The sequence below is a fragment of the Bombina bombina genome, chromosome 6 (assembly GCF_027579735.1).
Source record: "Bombina bombina isolate aBomBom1 chromosome 6, aBomBom1.pri, whole genome shotgun sequence".
In the NCBI taxonomy this organism is placed as follows: Eukaryota; Metazoa; Chordata; class Amphibia; order Anura; family Bombinatoridae; genus Bombina; species Bombina bombina.
In genome coordinates this window covers 762,447,729-762,468,604 of record NC_069504.1, presented here as the reverse complement: position 1 = coordinate 762,468,604, position 20,876 = coordinate 762,447,729, and positions in this window count along the sequence as shown.

Here is a 20,876-nt window from a genome sequence, read left to right as displayed (position 1 = left end):
ATCCATCATTATTCGAATTCATGTCCTAAAACATTTTTACTAGACCTTGTTCGTCTCCTCGCCATACTATCAATACATCATCTATATAGCACTTGAAGAGCACGAGACTCGCACCCAGATCATGTGCCTCTAGGAATCTTTGTTCCCAGAGTCCCATGAAAAGATTTGCGTAACTGGGTGCGAATCTCGTGCCCATCGCTGTGCCTCTTGTTTGTGTGAATATTTTATTATTGAAGACAAATATGTTGTTGGTTAATATGAATTCTATCCCTTTAAATATAAAACTTTTTTGGTTTTCAGGCATGGTGGTGTCAGTATCCAAAAAGTATCTTACTGCTTCGAGGCCTTTATCATGTAAGATGCTCGTATATAGAGCTGTGATGTCACATGTTGCTAACCTATAGCTGTCACACCATTCGAGATTGTTTAAAAGGGTTAGTGCATCACTTGTATCTTTAAGGTAAGTAGGTAGTGTTTTTACATATTTTTGTAACAGGATGTCGATGTACTGGGATAGGTTCGCTGTTAGCGAACCTATCCCAGATATGATAGGCCTGCCAGGGGGAGCTGTTAAATGCTTGTGGATCTTTGGCAAGAAGTAAAAGATTGCCATTTTTGGATATTCTTGATTTATAAAATTGAATTCTTTAGTTGTTAGTATATTTTCATTTTTTGCCTCAATTAGTAATGATTTTAGCTTCCCTGCTGTCTTATTCAAGGGATTTAGTTTTAATTCCTGGTATGTGGTTTTATCATTAAGTATCCTATTTGCTTCCTCCAAATAGTACTCAGTATCCATTACCACAATTCCCCCGCCCTTATCGGCGGGTTTTATTGTTATATTCTTATTATTTTTTAGATTATCTAGTGTTTGTTTCTCATCTTTATTTAGATTATATTTTGTTTTTACTTGATTATGTTTAAACGTAGCTAAGTCTTTCTGTAACATCTTTTCAAAAATTTCAATATGACTTCCTTTTTCGTGAGTTGGATAAAATGAAGATTTAGGTTTTAAGGTGGTGTGTATAACACTCGGTATTGTCTCAGCATTGTCTGTAGGCGTGCAGTTGATTCTTGTCTCTACTATGTTTCTTTCTACTGGATTTTTCAAGAAATACCGCTTTAAATTTAGTCTACGGATAAATTGGTTTATGTGGATGTGAGTTTCGAATTTATTTAATCTCTGTGTGGGTACAAAAGTTAAACCTTTTTTAAGGACCTTCTTTTCATTTCTAGACAGTTCAACTTTGCTAATATTAAAAATTCCCTTATCATCTATCTCCATCATTTTTGTTCTTGTTCGTATTCCTCCCCTGGTTCCTCTATGTTTCTTTTTCTCTCCTTGAAGTGGGGAGTTAGGAATATCATTAGTTGTGTCTACTATTTTTAAAACAGAAGATGGAATTGGCATATGGAATTGGCATATCTAGATAGATATATCAGTCTACAAATAATACCGCGAGGACTGAGATTAGATAAGGAATGTACTTTTGAATTAAATGATGATCTAAGAAAAGAGTGGCAAACAGCTTTAGACAACACATCCTTTGTACTAATTAATATAATTAAAAAAGCACGTAACATTTCACTAGACACTTTTGAAACTAGAATCACTGAAATTAAGAATGCACTAGAGAATCACCAAGAAAGTAAATTCTGTAAAGACAGGCAAATGGAAATTATAGAAACACTTAAACACAAAAAAACTGAATTGATCTCCATAAAAAGTAAAAAAATGGCAAGAAATCAAAATGACTATAAGGAAATGACAGAAGTCACTAATACAAACATAGGAGAAGAAAACACAAACACTGTTGACAACACATGGACTATTGTATCAAAAAAACAGAAACAAAAAAAGAAGAACACAAATAACACTACACAATCAGGAGGTGGAGGATTAAATCACTATCAAGAACCATATCGAGAACAATATTATACACATCATAACACTAACTGGCACAGAGAAAAGAATATGAAAATTAGAGATTTTAATAGAAATTATAATGGAGATAATTCCAATTGGAATGATTCTAGACCGAATTATAGAAGAAATAATAACTATTATTTCTCTAGAAATAACTTCAGGAATAATTATGAACAAAATAGGAATGGAAATAGAAATAATTACAATAGCAATTACGGTACACCCAATTGGAATACGTATCCCAATGATTATAGGAATAATTATGATTCACAGAATTGGAATACGCATCCCAATGACTACATAAATAGGTATAATAGAGAACAATATATTTAAAATCAAACAAGAGACAATAGGGAACCAAGAGGGAGGTTCAGACAAACTAACTTTGACAAAGATTGGAGAGTTCCCTCTAATAATAGACATACACATCAAAAAGATCAAGGACAAAAAATAGTAGACACAACTAATGATATTCCTAACTCCCCACTTCAAGGATCATCAGATGATTTTTTAGGGTTAGGCCTAGTGTCCAAAACCCCCCGATTAGAGAGAAAAAGAAACATAGAGGAACCAGGGGAGGAATACGAACAAGAACAAAAAAGATGGAGATAGATGATAAGGGAATTTTTAATATTAGCAAAATTGAACTGTCTAGAAATGAAAAGAAGGTCCTTAAAAAAGGTTTAACTTTTGCACCCACACAGAGATTAAATAAATTCGAAACTCACATCCACATAAACCAATTTATCCGTAGACTAACTTTAAAGCGGTATTTCTTGAAAAATCCAGTAGAAAGAAACATAGTAGAGACAAGAATCAACTGCACGCCTACAGACAATGCTGAGACAATACCGAGTGTTATACACACCACCTTAAAACCTAAATCTTCATTTTATCCAACTCACGAAAAAGGAAGTCATATTGAAATTTTTGAAAAGATGTTACAGAAAGACTTAGCTAAGTTTAAACATAATCAAGTAAAAACAAATATAATCTAAATAAAGATGAGAAACAAACACTAGATAATTTAAAAAATAATAAGAATATAACAATAAAACCCGCCGATAAGGGCGGGGGAATTGTGGTAATGGATACTGAGTACTATTTGGAGGAAGCAAATAGGATACTTAATGATAAAACCACATACCAGGAATTAAAACTAAATCCCTTGAATAAGACCGCAGGGAAGCTAAAATCATTACTAATTGAGGCAAAAAATGAAAATATACTAACAACTAAAGAATTCAATTTTATAAATCAAGAATATCCAAAAATGGCAATCTTTTACTTCTTGCCAAAGATCCACAAGCATTTAACAGCTCCCCCCTGGCAGGCCTATCATATCTGGGATAGGTTCGCTAACAGCGAACCTATCCCAGTACATCGACATCCTGTTACAAAAATATGTAAAAACACTACCTACTTACCTTAAAGATACAAGTGATGCACTAACCCTTTTAAACAATCTCGAATGGTGTGACAGCTATAGGTTAGCAACATGTGACGTCACAGCTCTATATACGAGCATCTTACATGATAAAGGCCTCGAAGCAGTAAGATACTTTTTGGATACTGACACCACCATGCCCGAAAACCAAAAAAGTTTTATATTAAAAGGGATAGAATTCATATTAACCAACAACATATTTGTCTTCAATAATAAAATATTCACACAAACAAGAGGCACAGCGATTGGCACGAGATTCGCACCCAGTTACGCAAATCTTTTCATGGGACTCTGGGAACAAAGATTCCTAGAGGCACATGATCTGGGTGCGAGTCTCATGCTCTTCAAGTGCTATATAGATGACGTATTGATAGTATGGCGAGGAGACGAACAAGGTCTAGTAAAAATGTTTGAGGACATGAATTCGAATAATGATGGATTGAAATTTACATATGAGACAAATGATAAGACTGTAACGTTTCTAGATTTAGACATTTTCATTGAGAATAAAACTATATACACAAAAAATCACTTCAAAAAAGTCAATGCAAATGGATATATCCATTCTGAAAGCTGCCACCTTTCTAGGTGGATAACTAATATTCCCAAAAGTCAGTGTCTAAGAATCAGCAGAAATTGCTCAAGAGTAACTGATTATGACACACAAATAAAAATTCTAGAAGAAAGGTTTTTAGAAAGGAGTTACAATAAAGAAATAGTAAAATTAGCAATACAATCCGGGAGGGAACAATATGAGCCAAATACACTATTTACTCCTATTTGCATCTACTATTATTTTTTATTTTTTTATATTTATAATTTCATTATTCCAGTAAATGAGATCAACTATGAAATATATGAGTATCCAACCCATGTAAATGAATTTATAACTCGATTGTATTACTACCTTATTAGCATCACGCTCCATCTACAAATTTGTTATAAGTTTTTGTATGCTTAAGTATGCACTTCACCTGAAAAAAGAGAAGAAGGAATGATGATATCTAGCAAAACAAAAAAACGAAATAAGATACACTGTGAATGATCACGACTCCTTATACACACTCATGCAACGAAGAAAACCGCTAACCAATTAAAATGAAAGGTGGGGTATTTAAACCTGACAAACAGCTCCTCGAAAGATCAGTCTTGATAAAGCCTACACTACGGTGAAACGCGTAGACGTGTTCTCGAAGGAGCTACTAAAAGAAAGAACCCGGATTAGATATTAGCTACTAGCCGTGCAGGCTACAACTCATTTGATACTCTGCGCAGAGTTTTGAGAAAAAGAATCCGGATGATCAATATCGGCATCTAAAGAAAGAAGTATACAAGCAGGCTACCGGTACACCTACATCGAAGTGGACACCTGGAGAGACCATAGTGGTAATGCCCGTTGTGGATGAAAATTGTTGACATTACTATATCAAGGTCAGAGGTGAGAGCATTATCCGACAGGTCGATACAGGGCCAAAAGGACGCCATAATATCCACGCTGGAGATTGCAAACAGAGGGTGACCGGTAAAGTATACCTGCTTGTAATTACCTATCCTGCACTGAACTTTGCAATACTGAGAGTGTATATATTCCAAATGCAACTAGTTTGTACACGGAACCACGATTGAATTGTTTTTTGGAGCTACCCTTCTACTCGCTTGCCACCATTAACTTTCATTTCAAGCACATGAACTATTCTTATGCATATGAATGCAGAAATTTTAAGATAAACAAATTTGACATCATTGATTGCTAAGCTATATTAAGATAAAAGGTGAAAAAAACACCAAGGAGCGAGCAATACACATTGCAACATTGTAAAGTATACTGCAATTATAAAAGTGACTTGCAACTTTGTAAAGGTGGAGTGCTACTATTCTCAAGTATAGCATACTGCTCTTTGAAGGTTTTTATTGTTTGAGGAGGTGGAGACGTCCTCTCCTCTGTGTTTCTACCTAGAAAGTTATTTATATTTATGAATGTTTTCCCTACAAATGATTTATCTATGAATGGTTTTTATTCTGATTATTTTTATTCTGATTATTTTTATATGTACAAATAACACTAATATAATATGCATATGTATGTATTGATTTGAAAATTAAATATTAAGACATTTTACTCATATGTATTTTACATTCATTTAATTTAATTCATCGATTATTGACCAATTGATTAACATCCCTAGCTATCCTATATTTACATATAGGTGAAGCGCTGTTTATATTTTCCCTTAATCCTTATTTCAGAATATTTGTGCGATTATTCTATTAAACAGCTCACAGGGTGTAAGTAAGGCGCTCCTTATAAATACAGTTTTTACGTCTATTATACAATTGTACCTTAGACGACTTTGCTAATGGACATAAGGAGCCTTCCCTATCACACCTTACACTACCTCTGCAAGAGGCGTCTTTACCATAGACGAACTGTGTACAATTGCAGCTGTGGAAACAGTGTTACATCTTAGTGGCGGATTGCGTAATCCTTAAAGGGACACTCAAGTCAAAATTAAACTTCATGATTCAGATACAGCATGTAATTTTAATCAACTTTCCAATTTACTTTCATTAACAAAATGTGCACAGTCTTTTTATATTTACACTTTTTGAGTCACCAACTCCTACTGAGCATGTGCAAGAATTCACAGCATATACGTATATGCATTTGTGATTGGCTGATGGCTGTCACATGATACAGGGGGGAGTGGAAATAGACATAACTTTGCAATTTATTTAACAAAAATCTACTACTCATTTGAATTTCAGACTAAGTGCTATTGCATTGTCTTCTTATCATGCATTTGTTGATTATGCAAATCTACTGTATTGACTGGTCCTTTAAGAGCCACTATTCAAGGGAAAATATACAAATTGCAACTTGCATGCAAACTTGCACTGAGCGGGACTAAATAATACACTTGCTGTTCCCTATACTGACGGGTTTTAACCCGTAAGAGTCGGAATTTACATATGGTGCTGTAGCATAGTTCTGGACATTTGAGCATTTATAAAAACAGAATTTATGTTTACCTGATAAATTACTTTCTCCAACGGTGTGTCCGGTCCACGGCGTCATCCTTACTTGTGGGATATTCTCTTCCCCAACAGGAAATGGCAAAGAGCCCAGCAAAGCTGGTCACATGATCCCTCCTAGGCTCCGCCTACCCCAGTCATTCGACCGACGTTAAGGAGGAATATTTGCATAGGAGAAACCATATGATACCGTGGTGACTGTAGTTAAAGAAAATAAATTATCAGACCTGATTAAAAAACCAGGGCGGGCCGTGGACCGGACACACCGTTGGAGAAAGTAATTTATCAGGTAAACATAAATTCTGTTTTCTCCAACATAGGTGTGTCCGGTCCACGGCGTCATCCTTACTTGTGGGAACCAATACCAAAGCTTTAGGGCACGGATGATGGGAGGGAGCAAATCAGGTCACCTAGATGGAAGGCACCACGGCTTGCAAAACCTTTCTCCCAAAAATAGCCTCAGAAGAAGCAAAAGTATCAAACTTGTAAAATTTGGTAAAAGTGTGCAGTGAAGACCAAGTCGCTGCCCTACATATCTGATCAACAGAAGCCTCGTTCTTGAAGGCCCATGTGGAAGCCACAGCCCTAGTGGAATGAGCTGTGATTCTTTCGGGAGGCTGCCGTCCGGCAGTCTCGTAAGCCAATCTGATGATGCTTTTAATCCAAAAAGAGAGAGAGGTAGAAGTTGCTTTTTGACCTCTCCTTTTACCGGAATAAACAACAAACAAGGAAGATGTTTGTCTAAAATCCTTTGTAGCGTCTAAATAGAATTTTAGAGCGCAAACAACATCCAAATTGTGCAACAAACGTTCCTTCTTTGAAACTGGTTTCGGGCACAGAGAAGGTACGATAATCTCCTGGTTAATGTTTTTGTTAGAAACAACTTTTGGAAGAAAACCAGGTTTAGTACGTAAAACCACCTTATCTGCATGGAACACCAGATAAGGAGGAGAACACTGCAGAGCAGATAATTCTGAAACTCTTCTAGCAGAAGAAATTGCAACCAAAAACAAAACTTTCCAAGATAATAACTTAATATCAACGGAATGTAAGGGTTCAAACGGAACCCCCTGAAGAACTGAAAGAACTAAGTTAAGACTCCAAGGAGGAGTCAAAGGTTTGTAAACAGGCTTGATTCTAACCAGAGCCTGAACAAAGGCTTGAACATCTGGCACAGCTGCCAGCTTTTTGTGAAGTAACACAGACAAGGCAGAAATCTGTCCCTTCAGGGAACTTGCAGATAATCCTTTTTCCAATCCTTCTTGAAGGAAGGATAGAATCTTAGGAATCTTAACCTTGTCCCAAGGGAATCCTTTAGATTCACACCAACAGATATATTTTTTCCAAATTTTGTGGTAAATCTTTCTAGTTACAGGCTTTCTGGCCTGAACAAGAGTATCGATAACAGAATCTGAGAACCCTCGCTTCGATAAGATCAAGCGTTCAATCTCCAAGCAGTCAGCTGGAGTGAGACCAGATTCGGATGTTCGAACGGACCTTGAACAAGAAGGTCTCGTCTCAAAGGTAGCTTCCATGGTGGAGCCGATGACATATTCACCAGATCTGCATACCAAGTCCTGCGTGGCCACGCAGGAGCTATCAAGATCACCGACGCCCTCTCCTGATTGATCCTGGCTACCAGCCTGGGGATGAGAGGAAACGGCGGGAATACATAAGCTAGTTTGAAGGTCCAAGGTGCTACTAGTGCATCCACTAGAGCCGCCTTGGGATCCCTGGATCTGGACCCGTAGCAAGGAACTTTGAAGTTCTGACGAGAGGCCATCAGATCCATGTCTGGAATGCCCCACAGTTGAGTGATTTGGACAAAGATTTCCGGATGGAGTTCCCACTCCCCCGGATGCAATGTCTGACGACTCAGAAAATCCGCTTCCCAATTTTCCACTCCTGGGATGTGGATTGCAGACAGGTGGCAGGAGTGAGACTCCGCCCATAGAATGATTTTGGTCACTTCTTCCATCGCCAGGGAACTCCTTGTTCCCCCCTGATGGTTGATGTACGCAACAGTTGTCATGTTGTCTGATTGAAACCGTATGAACTTGGCCCTCGCTAGCTGAGGCCAAGCCTTGAGAGCATTGAATATCGCTCTCAGTTCCAGAATATTTATCGGTAGAAGAGATTCTTCCCGAGACCAAAGACCCTGAGCTTTCAGGGATCCCCAGACCGCGCCCCAGCCCATCAGACTGGCGTCGGTCGTGACAATGACCCACTCTGGTCTGCGGAAGGTCATCCCTTGTGACAGGTTGTCCAGGGACAGCCACCAACGGAGTGAGTCTCTGGTCCTCTGATTTACTTGTATCCTCGGAGACAAGTCTGTATAGTCCCCATTCCACTGACTGAGCATGCACAGTTGTAATGGTCTTAGATGAATGCGCGCAAAAGGAACTATGTCCATTGCCGCTACCATCAAACCTATCACTTCCATGCACTGCGCTATGGAAGGAAGAGGAACGGAATGAAGTATCCGACAAGAGTCTAGAAGTCTTGTTTTTCTGGCCTCTGTCAGAAAAATCCTCATTTCTAAGGAGTCTATTATTGTTCCCAAGAAGGGAACCCTTGTCGACGGAGATAGAGAACTCTTTTCCACGTTCACTTTCCATCCGTGAGATCTGAGAAAGGCCAGGACGATGTCCGTGTGAGCCTTTGCTTGAGGAAGGGACGACGCTTGAATCAGAATGTCGTCCAAGTAAGGTACTACAGCAATGCCCCTTGGTCTTAGCACAGCTAGAAGGGACCCTAGTACCTTTGTGAAAATCCTTGGAGCAGTGGCTAATCCGAAAGGAAGCGCCACGAACTGGTAATGCTTGTCCAGGAATGCGAACCTTAGGAACCGATGATGTTCCTTGTGGATAGGAATATGTAGATACGCATCCTTTAAATCCACCGTGGTCATGAATTGACCTTCCTGGATGGAAGGAAGAATTGTTCGAATGGTTTCCATCTTGAACGATGGAACCTTGAGAAACTTGTTTAAGATCTTGAGATCTAAGATTGGTCTGAACGTTCCCTCTTTTTTGGGAACTATGAACAGATTGGAGTAGAACCCCATCCCTTGTTCTCCCAATGGAACAGGATGAATCACTCCCATTGTTAACAGGTCTTCTACACAATGTAAGAATGCCTGTCTTTTTATGTGGTCTGAAGACAACTGAGACCTGTGGAACCTCCCCCTTGGGGGAAGCCCCTTGAATTCCAGAAGATAACCTTGGGAGACTATTTCTAGTGTCCAAGGATCCAGAACATCTCTTGCCCAAGCCTGAGCGAAGAGAGAGAGTCTGCCCCCCACCAGATCCGGTCCCGGATCGGGGGCCAACATTTCATGCTGTCTTGGTAGCAGTGGCAGGTTTCTTGGCCTGCTTTCCCTTGTTCCAGCCTTGCATTGGTCTCCAAGCTTGCTTGGCTTGAGAAGTATTACCCTCTTGCTTAGAGGACGTAGCACTTTGGGCTGGTCCGTTTCTACGAAAGGGACGAAAATTAGGTTTATTTTTGGCCTTGAAAGGCCGATCCTGAGGAAGGGCATGGCCCTTACCCCCAGTGATATCAGAGATAATCTCTTTCAAGTCAGGGCCAAACAGCGTTTTCCCCTTGAAAGGAATGTTAAGTAGCTTGTTCTTGGAAGACGCATCAGCTGACCAAGATTTCAACCAAAGCGCTCTGCGCGCCACAATAGCAAACCCAGAATTCTTAGCCGCTAACCTAGCCAATTGCAAAGTGGCGTCTAGGGTGAAAGAATTAGCCAATTTGAGAGCATTGATTCTGTCCATAATCTCCTCATAAGGAGGAGAATCACTATCGACCGCCTTTACCAGCTCATCGAACCAGAAACATGTGGCTGTAGCGACAGGGACAATGCATGAAATTGGTTGTAGAAGGTAACCCTGCTGAACAAACATCTTTTTAAGTAAACCTTCTAATTTTTTATCCATAGGATCTTTGAAAGCACAACTATCTTCTATGGGTATAGTGGTGCGTTTGTTTAAAGTGGAAACCGCTCCCTCGACCTTGGGGACTGTCTGCCATAAGTCCTTTCTGGGGTCGACCATAGGAAACAATTTTTTAAATATGGGGGGAGGGACGAAAGGAATACCGGGCCTTTCCCATTCTTTATTTACAATGTCCGCCACCCGCTTGGGTATAGGAAAAGCTTCTGGGAGCCCCGGGACCTCTAGGAACTTGTCCATTTTACATAGCTTCTCTGGGATGACCAAATTGTCACAATCATCCAGAGTGGATAATACCTCCTTAAGCAGAGCGCGGAGATGTTCCAACTTAAATTTAAACGTAATCACATCAGGTTCAGCTTGTTGAGAAATGTTCCCTGAATCTGTAATTTCTCCCTCAGACAAAACCTCCCTGGCCCCATCAGACTGGTTTAGGGGCCCTTCAGAACCATTATTATCAGCGTCGTCATGCTCTTCAGTATCTAAAACAGAGCAGTCGCGCTTACGCTGATAAGTGTGCATTTTGGCTAAAATGTTTTTGACAGAATTATCCATTACAGCCGTTAATTGTTGCATAGTAAGGAGTATTGGCGCGCTAGATGTACTAGGGGCCTCCTGAGTGGGCAAGACTCGTGTAGACGAAGGAGGGAATGATGCAGTACCATGCTTACTCCCCTCACTTGAGGAATCATCTTGGGCATCATTGTCATTGTCACATAAATCACATTTATTTAAATGAGAAGGAACTCTGGCTTCCCCACATTCAGAACACAGTCTATCTGGTAGTTCAGACATGTTAAACAGGCATAAACTTGATAACAAAGTACAAAAAACGTTTTAAAATAAAATATGAAGGAATTGTTCAAAATTCACCAAAATTTCACCACAGTGTCTTAAAGCCTTAAAAGTATTGCACACCAAATTTGGAAGCTTTAACCCTTAAAATAACTGAACCGGAGCCGTTTTTAACTTTAACCCCTTTACAGTCCCTGGTATCTGCTTTGCTGAGACCCAACCAAGCCCAAAGGGGAATACGATACCAAATGACGCCTTCAGAAAGTCTTTTCTATGTATCAGAGCTCCTCACACATGCGACTGCATGTCATGCCTCTCAAAAACAAGTGCGCAACACCGGCGCGAAAATGAGGCTCTGCCTATGATTTGGGAAAGCCCCTAAAGAATAAGGTGTCTAAAAAAGTGCCTGCCGATATAATCTTATCAAAATACCCAGATTAAATGATTCCTCAAGGCTAAATATGTGTTAATAATGAATCGATTTAGCCCAGAAAAAGTCTACAGTCTTAATAAGCCCTTGTGAAGCCCTTATTTACTATCTTAATAAACATGGCTTACCGGATCCCATAGGGAAAATGACAGCTTCCAGCATTACATCGTCTTGTTAGAATGTGTCATACCTCAAGCAGCAAGAGACTGCTCACTGTTCCCCCAACTGAAGTTAATTCCTCTCAACAGTCCTGTGTGGAACAGCCATGGATTTTAGTAACGGTTGCTAAAATCATTTTCCTCATACAAACAGAAATCTTCATCTCTTTTCTGTTTCTGAGTAAATAGTACATACCAGCACTATTTTAAAATAACAAACTCTTGATTGAATAATAAAAACTACAGTTAAACACTAAAAAACTCTAAGCCATCTCCGTGGAGATGTTGCCTGTACAACGGCAAAGAGAATGACTGGGGTAGGCGGAGCCTAGGAGGGATCATGTGACCAGCTTTGCTGGGCTCTTTGCCATTTCCTGTTGGGGAAGAGAATATCCCACAAGTAAGGATGACGCCGTGGACCGGACACACCTATGTTGGAGAAATCAGTAACCGTGCTATATTTACTAAATATATGCATATTGTGATCAATGGACATTTGACCCTTGAAAAATGTACACCCTTTGATTTGATGAATTGTGCAGATCTTATATGTGTTTAAAACTTGGGACTCACTGATAAGTATTCTATTAAATGTCCATGTGGACTTGCATACATAGGAGAAACCACACAGAAAGTAAAAGAATGGATTAGGCAGCAATTGGTAAGTTCGACCCTGATGCCCCATTAGCTCATAGTAGCAGATAGTATATCTTTGCCTCCTTCTAACCTCGCCTCCTTCTAACCTCGCAACCAGGGACGCCTGGCCTTTGTTATATATGTATATTTTAAAGAGATTATTTGCATGGTGCTTTTTAAAGAAGTTTAATAAAGTTATTTTTTCTATTAGAACTTGTATTTTTGATGTAACCTACTTTTGCATCTATAGAACGGTGTGCAGGAATCTATCATTTGTATTACCTGTTAAAACTATTAACCCCTAAACCACCATCCACCCACCACACAAACGACCTAATAAACCTATTAACCCCTAAACCACCATCCACCCACAACACAAACTACCTAATAAACCTATTAACCCCTAAACCGTCATCCCCCCACAACGCAAAGTATTAAACCAATAACTAACCCCCTAACCTAACACTCCCTAACTTAACCCCAATTAAAATACACTTAAATAAAATTAAAAAGATACTAACTACCTTAAAAAAAAAACAACTAAATTACAAAAAACCCTAACATTACAGAAAATAAAAAAAACTAACATTACTAAAAATAATAAATCCTAACATTACAAATATAATTAAAATTCTAACCTTACAAAAAAACTAAACACTAAAATTACAAAACATAAAAAAGCTAACATTACAAAACAAACAAAACAATTATTCCTATTTTAATACCCCTGTTAAAAAAACACCCCCCAAAACAACAAAAAAAACCTAATCTAGAAATAAACTACCTTAAAAGGGTCTTTTGCAGGGCATTGCCCTAAAGTTAATAGCTCTTTTACAAATAAAATAAACAAATTACCCCCTAACATTACAACCTAAGCCTAATCTACCCATTGCCCCTAAAAAGGGCATTGAAAGGCATTCAGCTCTTTTTCTGCCCATTAAAAATAAAAAATAAAACAACCCAAAAATAAAAGAAAAACCTAACACTTAACCCCAAAATTGGTACTCACAATTGATGAAGGGCGACAATCCATCTTCACACCGGCGGGACGTTGGTCCTCATCTTCATCCAGGCGACACGGAGGTCCTCTTCTCTAGCCGCACACTGAAAATTCAATGCAAGGTACCACTTTTATATGGGGGCAACCTTGCATTCCTATTGGCTGACAAATCCAAATCAGCCACTAGGATGAAAGCTGCTTACATCCTATTGGCTGATTTGACTTTGATTCAAGTTAAATCAGCCAACAAAGGATACCAAAAAAACGAGGTAAATCTGAAAATAAAAGTGAATTTAAAACTGTCTTAAAATCTCATGCACGGATAATTTTGCCTTCCCTATCCCTGATTGAAATAGTATATCACACAAGTAGGTGCACTCGCTTTTTTTGTAGTCTATCGAATTAGCTCTAAACTGTTATCCAATATGAATTTTACTGGGTGCCCCAATAGAATAATATTATGCAAGAGATTTAAAGGGCCATTATACACTCATTTTTTCTTTGCATAAATGTTTTGCATAAATAAGTGGGAAATAAGACACTCCCCCCCTCCCCCTTCTTTTGCATATGAAAAGACCCTTTACACAAACAGGAGCAAGCTGGAGAAGGTAGCTGATGAGTATTCAAATAGAACTTTGGGGCTTGGTTAGGAGTCTAAAAATCAGAGCAATGTTCTTTAAAAATAAGCAAAATTATACATTTAAAAAAAAACTTTATGGGCTTTATAAATAGATATTTATAAAGCCCATAAAGTGTTTTTTTTTTTTTTTTTAAATGTGTAGTATATTTTATGAAAAAATAAAGATAGCAGCATCTTTATTTTTTAATAAAATAACTGCACCAGGCAGTATTTTGGTGCAAAATTTGATGGAAATTGGGTGTTATAAAAAAAGACGGCACTAAAAAATGTGCTGTAAGGTAAATATGTATGTATATGCTTATATAAATATATATTTATGTGTTAATATGTGTATATATACACATATTAACACATAAATATATATTTATATAAGCATATACATACATATTTACCTTACAGCGCTTTTCAGTGCCGTCTTTTTTTATAACACCCAATTTCCGTCAAATTTTGCCCCAAAATACTGCCTGGTGCAGTTATTTTATTAAAAAATAAAGATGCTGCTATCTTTATTTTTTAACACATAAATATATAAGTATATATATATTTAAATTTGCTGGCATCGCTGGACTACTTACCCCCTTCGCTGCATTCAGGTTTTGATGCCATCTCTGATGGCATTAGAACGAGGCTCCCATTGGAGCCTTCCCATTGGAGCCTTCCCAGCAATGCGAACATGAGCTTGCGTTTGCATTGCTGACAACACGCTAATTTGCCCTAATACTAGGGCAAATTAGCGTGCACTAGTATTACACAGTGGAGCTCAAATATTGCTTTCATAAAAGCAATATTTAGCGCTCCACTTGTAATTTAGCATGTATTCTTTCTCAAAAACTAGTGTAAAATGGAATTTATACAATAATAGAGCTATATATGTAGATGCTATTGCATTGTCTTTTTATTCCACTTTTGTTGATTTTGCTATGCTACGATATTTAAAGGGACATGAAACCCAACATTTTTCTTTCATGATTTAGGTAGAACATACAATTTTAAACAACTTTCCAATTTACTTCTATTATTTAATTTCCTTGTTATCTCTTATTATCCTTTGCTTTAAGGTTTATCTAAGCTAAGGAGTAGTAAAGAACCTAGGTTCTAGCTGCTGATTGGTGGCTCACCCATGTGTTCAGCAAGCTGCCAGCAGTGCATTGCTGCTCCTTCAACAAATGATACCAAGAAAATTAAGCAAATTTGATAATAGAAGTAAACTGGAAAGTTGTTTAAAAATATATGTTCTACCTAAATCATAAAAGAACATTTTTGGGTTTCATGTCCCTTTAATGGTCCTTTAACCCCTTGAGTGCTAACGACGGCTCTGAGCCGTCGCAGAGTTTCTCACTCAGGTGCTAACGACGGCTCAGAACAGTCGCTAGCACTCTCCCACCTTGAGGGAGATCTGGGGGCTCCCACCCGCTCCTACCCCGGCGATCGTGCCTGTAGAGTGACAGGCATCGCCGGGGCTTCCCATTTTGCGTGGTGACGTCACGCGTAATGACGTAATGACGTCACCGCGCAACTTTATGTAAAAAAAAAACCAATGGACAATATAGGGAAAGGGGGCATGCTGCTTAGAAGCCTGTATCTCAGGCATCTAAGCAGCTACAGACCCCCAAGACCTACCATTGGAAAGGTAATCGCCTAAACTAACAATTTGAAATGAAAAGAAAAAAAGTAAAAAAAAAAAAAAAAAATTAAAAATTTAAAATTAAAAAACTCTCAAATATGCTTAGCACCCAGGTGGGAAAGTGCTTAGCACTCAAAGGGTTAAAGGGACAGTCTGGTCAAAAATAAACTTTCATGATTTAGATAAGGCATGTGATTTTAAACAACTTTCCAATTGACTTTTATTATTAACTAGTTGATAAGCATGCCCAGAGGGCAGTCTATGTGTGAAAAATGTAACCCCCCCAAGCTACAAAAACGAAAAAAGTAGAAATACAGAAAAAAATAAACAACACTATTCAAAATTAAAAAAATTAACTTAATCCCTATGAAAACAAAAAAGTCCCCCCCAAAATAAAAACACCCCCTAATTTAAGAATAAACTACCAATAGCCCTTAAAAGGGCTTTTTGTAGGACATTGCCCTAAAGAAATCAGCTCTTTTACATTAAAAATAAAGTCCCCCTAACAGTAAAAACCCCCACCCACCAAACCCCTCAAAATAAAATAAAAACTAACACTAATAAACCTAAACTACCCATTGCCCCTAAAAGGGCATTTGTTTGGGCAATATTCAGTATACGACGGACATTGGATGAAGACGAGCCTCCATGCCGCTGAGGGCGACCGCAGAGGACGCCACATATGACCACCACCGAGGATCACCACATCTAGGAAGACCGCTCCGGATCTCCACTCAGCGCCGCCTTCGCTGTGGATGAAGATGATGGACCCGCCTGGAAGAAGAGCTTCTCCGCCAGACTTCTGAAACCGTAAATACCTATTTGGGACTTTAGTGTTAGGTAATTTTTTTTTTTGGGGGGGGGGGTTTAGTAGATTAGAGTTTATTGGGCAATTTGCAAAAAAGCTGAATTCCCTTTTAAGGGCAGTGAAGAAGAGCTGAATGCCCTTTTAAGGGCAATGCCCATACAAATGCCCCTTCAGGGGCAATGGGTAGTTTAGGTTTATTAGTGTTAGTTTTTTTTATTTTGGGGGGTTTGGTGGGTGGGGGGTTTTACTGTTAGGGGGGACTTTGTTTATTTTTAATGTAAAAGAGCTGATTTCTTTAGGGCAATGCCCTACAAAAAGCCCTTTTTAAGGGCTATTGGTAGTTTATTCTTAGATTAGGGTTTTTTTTATTTTGGCAGGGGGGCTTTTTTATTTTTATAGGGATTAGGTTTAATTTTTTTATTTTGGATAGTGTTTATTATTTTTTGTAATGTTCACTTTTTTTATTTACTGTAATTTTAGATTAATGTAATGTAATTTTTTTAAATTTAATTTTAATTGTAATGTATTTTTTTTATGTAACTAAGGGGTTAATTTAGGGGGTGTTAGGTAAGGGGGCTTAGTCATTAAATAATTTTTTTGCGTTGTGGGGGTTGGCGGTTTAGGATAGGTAAATTAGGTTTAATGCGTTGGCGGATTAGGGGTTAATAGATGTATTAGGTAGTTTGCGATGTTGTGGTTGGCGGATTTAGGGGTTAATAATTTTATTGGGTATTTTTTCTATTCTTAATACTTCGTGTGGGCGGTTATTTTTTTTTTATTATTGCTTTTTGCGGACGGTTAGTTTTTTTTTATTGCAGACAGTTAGGTTTTTTATTTTGTAATACTTATTATGGGCTTTTTTTTTTTAATTTTAATGCTCCGTTTGCCTTCACTGCATCCCTGTGGATTCCGAAAATGGCAGGGTGGTGAAAGAAACCTGCCTCGCGCTGCCAACATTCCTTTGAGGATGCGTACACAACTGCCGACATCGAAGGACGCGTTAGAAACATGATTATAGTATAGATTTTGCTTGTTATTCTTAGTTGAAAGCTAAACCTAGGTAGGCTTATATGCTATATTCTTAGCCCTTGAAGGCCGGCTCTTAACTGAATGGATTTTGACAGTTTTTTTCACAACTAGAGTGTGTTTGTTATATAGATAACATTGTGCTCATGCCTGTGGAGTTATCTAGGAGTCAGCACTAAATGGCTAAAATGCAAGTCTGTCAAAAGAAGGAAATGCATTATTACTTACAACTGAGTCCTGGCTGATAGTGATAGTGGTAAAATATATATCTATACCTATATATCTATATGATTATATATAGGTATAGATATATACAGATATATATAGGAATGTCTATTTAAAAATGCAAAGAACCTATTCGGCTATGTGCAGAACATTGGAATGTGAAATATTTACAGTATAAGTTTAACACTTTATTAAATATGAATATTGCATAAGTATGGTTTTTCATTTTTTCATGTTTTCAAAGGGCTCCAATGCACACACACATATATATATATATGCATATGTATTTATGTGTTTACTAAGTGATAAGCCTGCCCAGAGGGCAGTCTTTTTTAAAAAAGCAAACTACAAACCCCAAAGCTAAATCTACACAAAATAAAAAATGTTAAATTACAGAAAAAATAAACAAAGCTATACAAAATAAAATATTTAAACCTAAACTAATACCCCTATAAAAATCCCCCCAAAAATAAAAAACAGAATTTATGCTTACCTGATAAATTACTTTCTCCAACGGTGTGTCCGGTCCACGGCGTCATCCTTACTTGTGGGATATCTCTTCCCCAACAGGAAATGGCAAAGAGTCCCAGCAAAGCTGGCCATATAGTCCCTCCTAGGCTCCGCCCACCCCAGTCATTCGACCGACGGACAGGAGGAAAAATATAGGAGAAACCATATGGTACCGTGGTGACTGTAGTTAGAGAAAATAATTCATCAGACCTGATTAAAAAAACCAGGGCGGGCCGTGGACCGGACACACCGTTGGAGAAATTAATTTATCAGGTAAGCATAAATTTTGTTTTCTCCAACATTGGTGTGTCCGGTCCACGGCGTCATCCTTACTTGTGGGAACCAATACCAAAGCTTTAGGACACGGATGAAGGGAGGGAGCAAATCAGGTTACCTAAACGGAAGGCACCACGGCTTGCAAAACCTTTCTCCCAAAAATAGCCTCCGAAGAAGCAAAAGTATCAAATTTGTAAAATTTGGCAAAAGTGTGCAGTGAAGACCAAGTCGCTGCCTTACATATCTGGTCAACAGAAGCCTCGTTCTTGAAGGCCCATGTGGAAGCCACAGCCCTAGTGGAGTGAGCTGTGATTCTTTCAGGAGGCTGCCGTCCGGCAGTCTCATAAGCCAATCGGATGATGCTTTTAAGCCAAAAGGAAAGAGAGGGAGAAGTCGCTTTTTGACCTCTCCTTTTACCAGAATAAACAACAAACAAAGAAGATGTTTGTCTGAAATCTTTTGTAGCCTCTAAATAGAATTTTAGAGCACGGACTACGTCCAAATTGTGTAACAAACGTTCCTTCTTTGAAACTGGATTCAGTACAACTATCTCCTGGTTAATATTTTTGTTAGAAACAACCTTTGGAAGAAAACCAGGCTTAGTACGCAAAACCACCTTATCTGCATGGAACACCAGATAGGGCGGAGAACACTGCAGAGCAGATAACTCAGAAACTCTTCTAGCAGAAGAAATAGCAACCAAAAACAAAACTTTCCAAGATAGTAACTTAATATCTATGGAATGTAAAGGTTCAAACGGAACCCCTTGAAGAACTGAAAGAACTAGATTTAGACTCCAGGGAGGAGTCAAAGGTCTGTAAACAGGCTTGATCCTAACCAGAGCCTGAACAAATGCTTGAACATCTGGCACAGCTGCCAGTCTTTTGTGTAGTAAGACAGATAAAGCAGAGATCTGTCCCTTTAGAGAACTTGCAGATAATCCTTTCTCCAAACCTTCTTGTAGAAAGGAGAGAATCCTAGGAATTTTTATCTTATTCCATGGGAATCCTTTTGATTCACACCAACAGATATATCTTTTCCATATCTTATGGTAAATCTTTCTAGTTACCGGTTTTCTGGCCTGAACCAGAGTATCTATCACGGAATCTGAAAACCCACGCTTCGATAGAATCAAGCGTTCAATCTCCAAGCCGTCAGCTGGAGGGAAACCAGATTTGGATGTTCGAATGGACCCTGAACAAGAAGGTCCTGTCTCAAAGGTAGCTTCCATGGTGGAACCGATGACATATTCACCAGGTCTGCATACCAAGTCCTGCGTGGCCACGCAGGAGCTATCAAGATCACCGAGGCCCTCTCCTGATTGATCCTGGCTACCAGCCTGGGAATGAAAGGAAACGGTGGAAATACATAAGCTAGGTTGAAGGTCCAAGGGGCCACTAGTGCATCTACTAGAGTCGCCTTGGGATCCCTGGATCTGGACCCGTAGCAAGGAACCTTGAAGTTCTGACGAGACGCCATCAGATCCATGTCTGGAATGCCCCATAATTGAGTTATTTGGGCAAAGATCTCCGGGTGGAGTTCCCACTCCCCCGGATGGAATGTCTGACGACTCAGATAATCCGCCTCCCAGTTTTCCACACCTGGGATGTGGATCGCAGACAGGTGGCAGGAGTGATCCTCTGCCCATTGAATTATTTTGGTCACTTCTTTCATCGCCAGGGAACTCCTTGTTCCCCCCTGATGATTGATATACGCAACGGTCGTCATGTTGTCTGATTGGAATCTTATGAATCTGGCCTTTGCTAGTTGAGACCAAATCCTGAGAGCATTGAATATCGCTCTCAGTTCCAGAATGTTTATCGGGAGAAGAGACTCTTCCCGAGACCATAGACCCTGAGTTTTCAGGGATTCCCAGACCTCGCCCCAGCCCACTAGACTGGCGTCGGTCGTGACAATGACCCACTCTGGTCTGCGGAAGCTCATTCCCTGGGATAGATTGTCCAGGGTCAGCCACCAACGGAGTGAATCTCTGGTCTTCTGATCTACTTGAATCATTGGAGACAAGTCTGTATAGTCCCCATTCCACTGTTTGAGCATGCACAGTTGTAATGGTCTTAGATGAATTCGTGCAAAAGGAACTATGTCCATTGCTGCAACCATCAACCCTACTACTTCCATGCACTGCGCTATGGAAGGACGAGGAACAGAATGAAGAACTTGACAAGTGCTTAGAAGTTTTGACTTTCTGACCTCTGTCAGAAAAATCCTCATTTCTAAGGAATCTATTATTGTTCCCAAGAAGGGAACGCTTGTCGACGGAGACAGAGAACTTTTTTCTATGTTCACCTTCCATCCGTGTGATCTGAGAAAGGCCAGAACGATGTCTGTATGAGCCTTTGCTTTTGACAGGGACGACGCTTG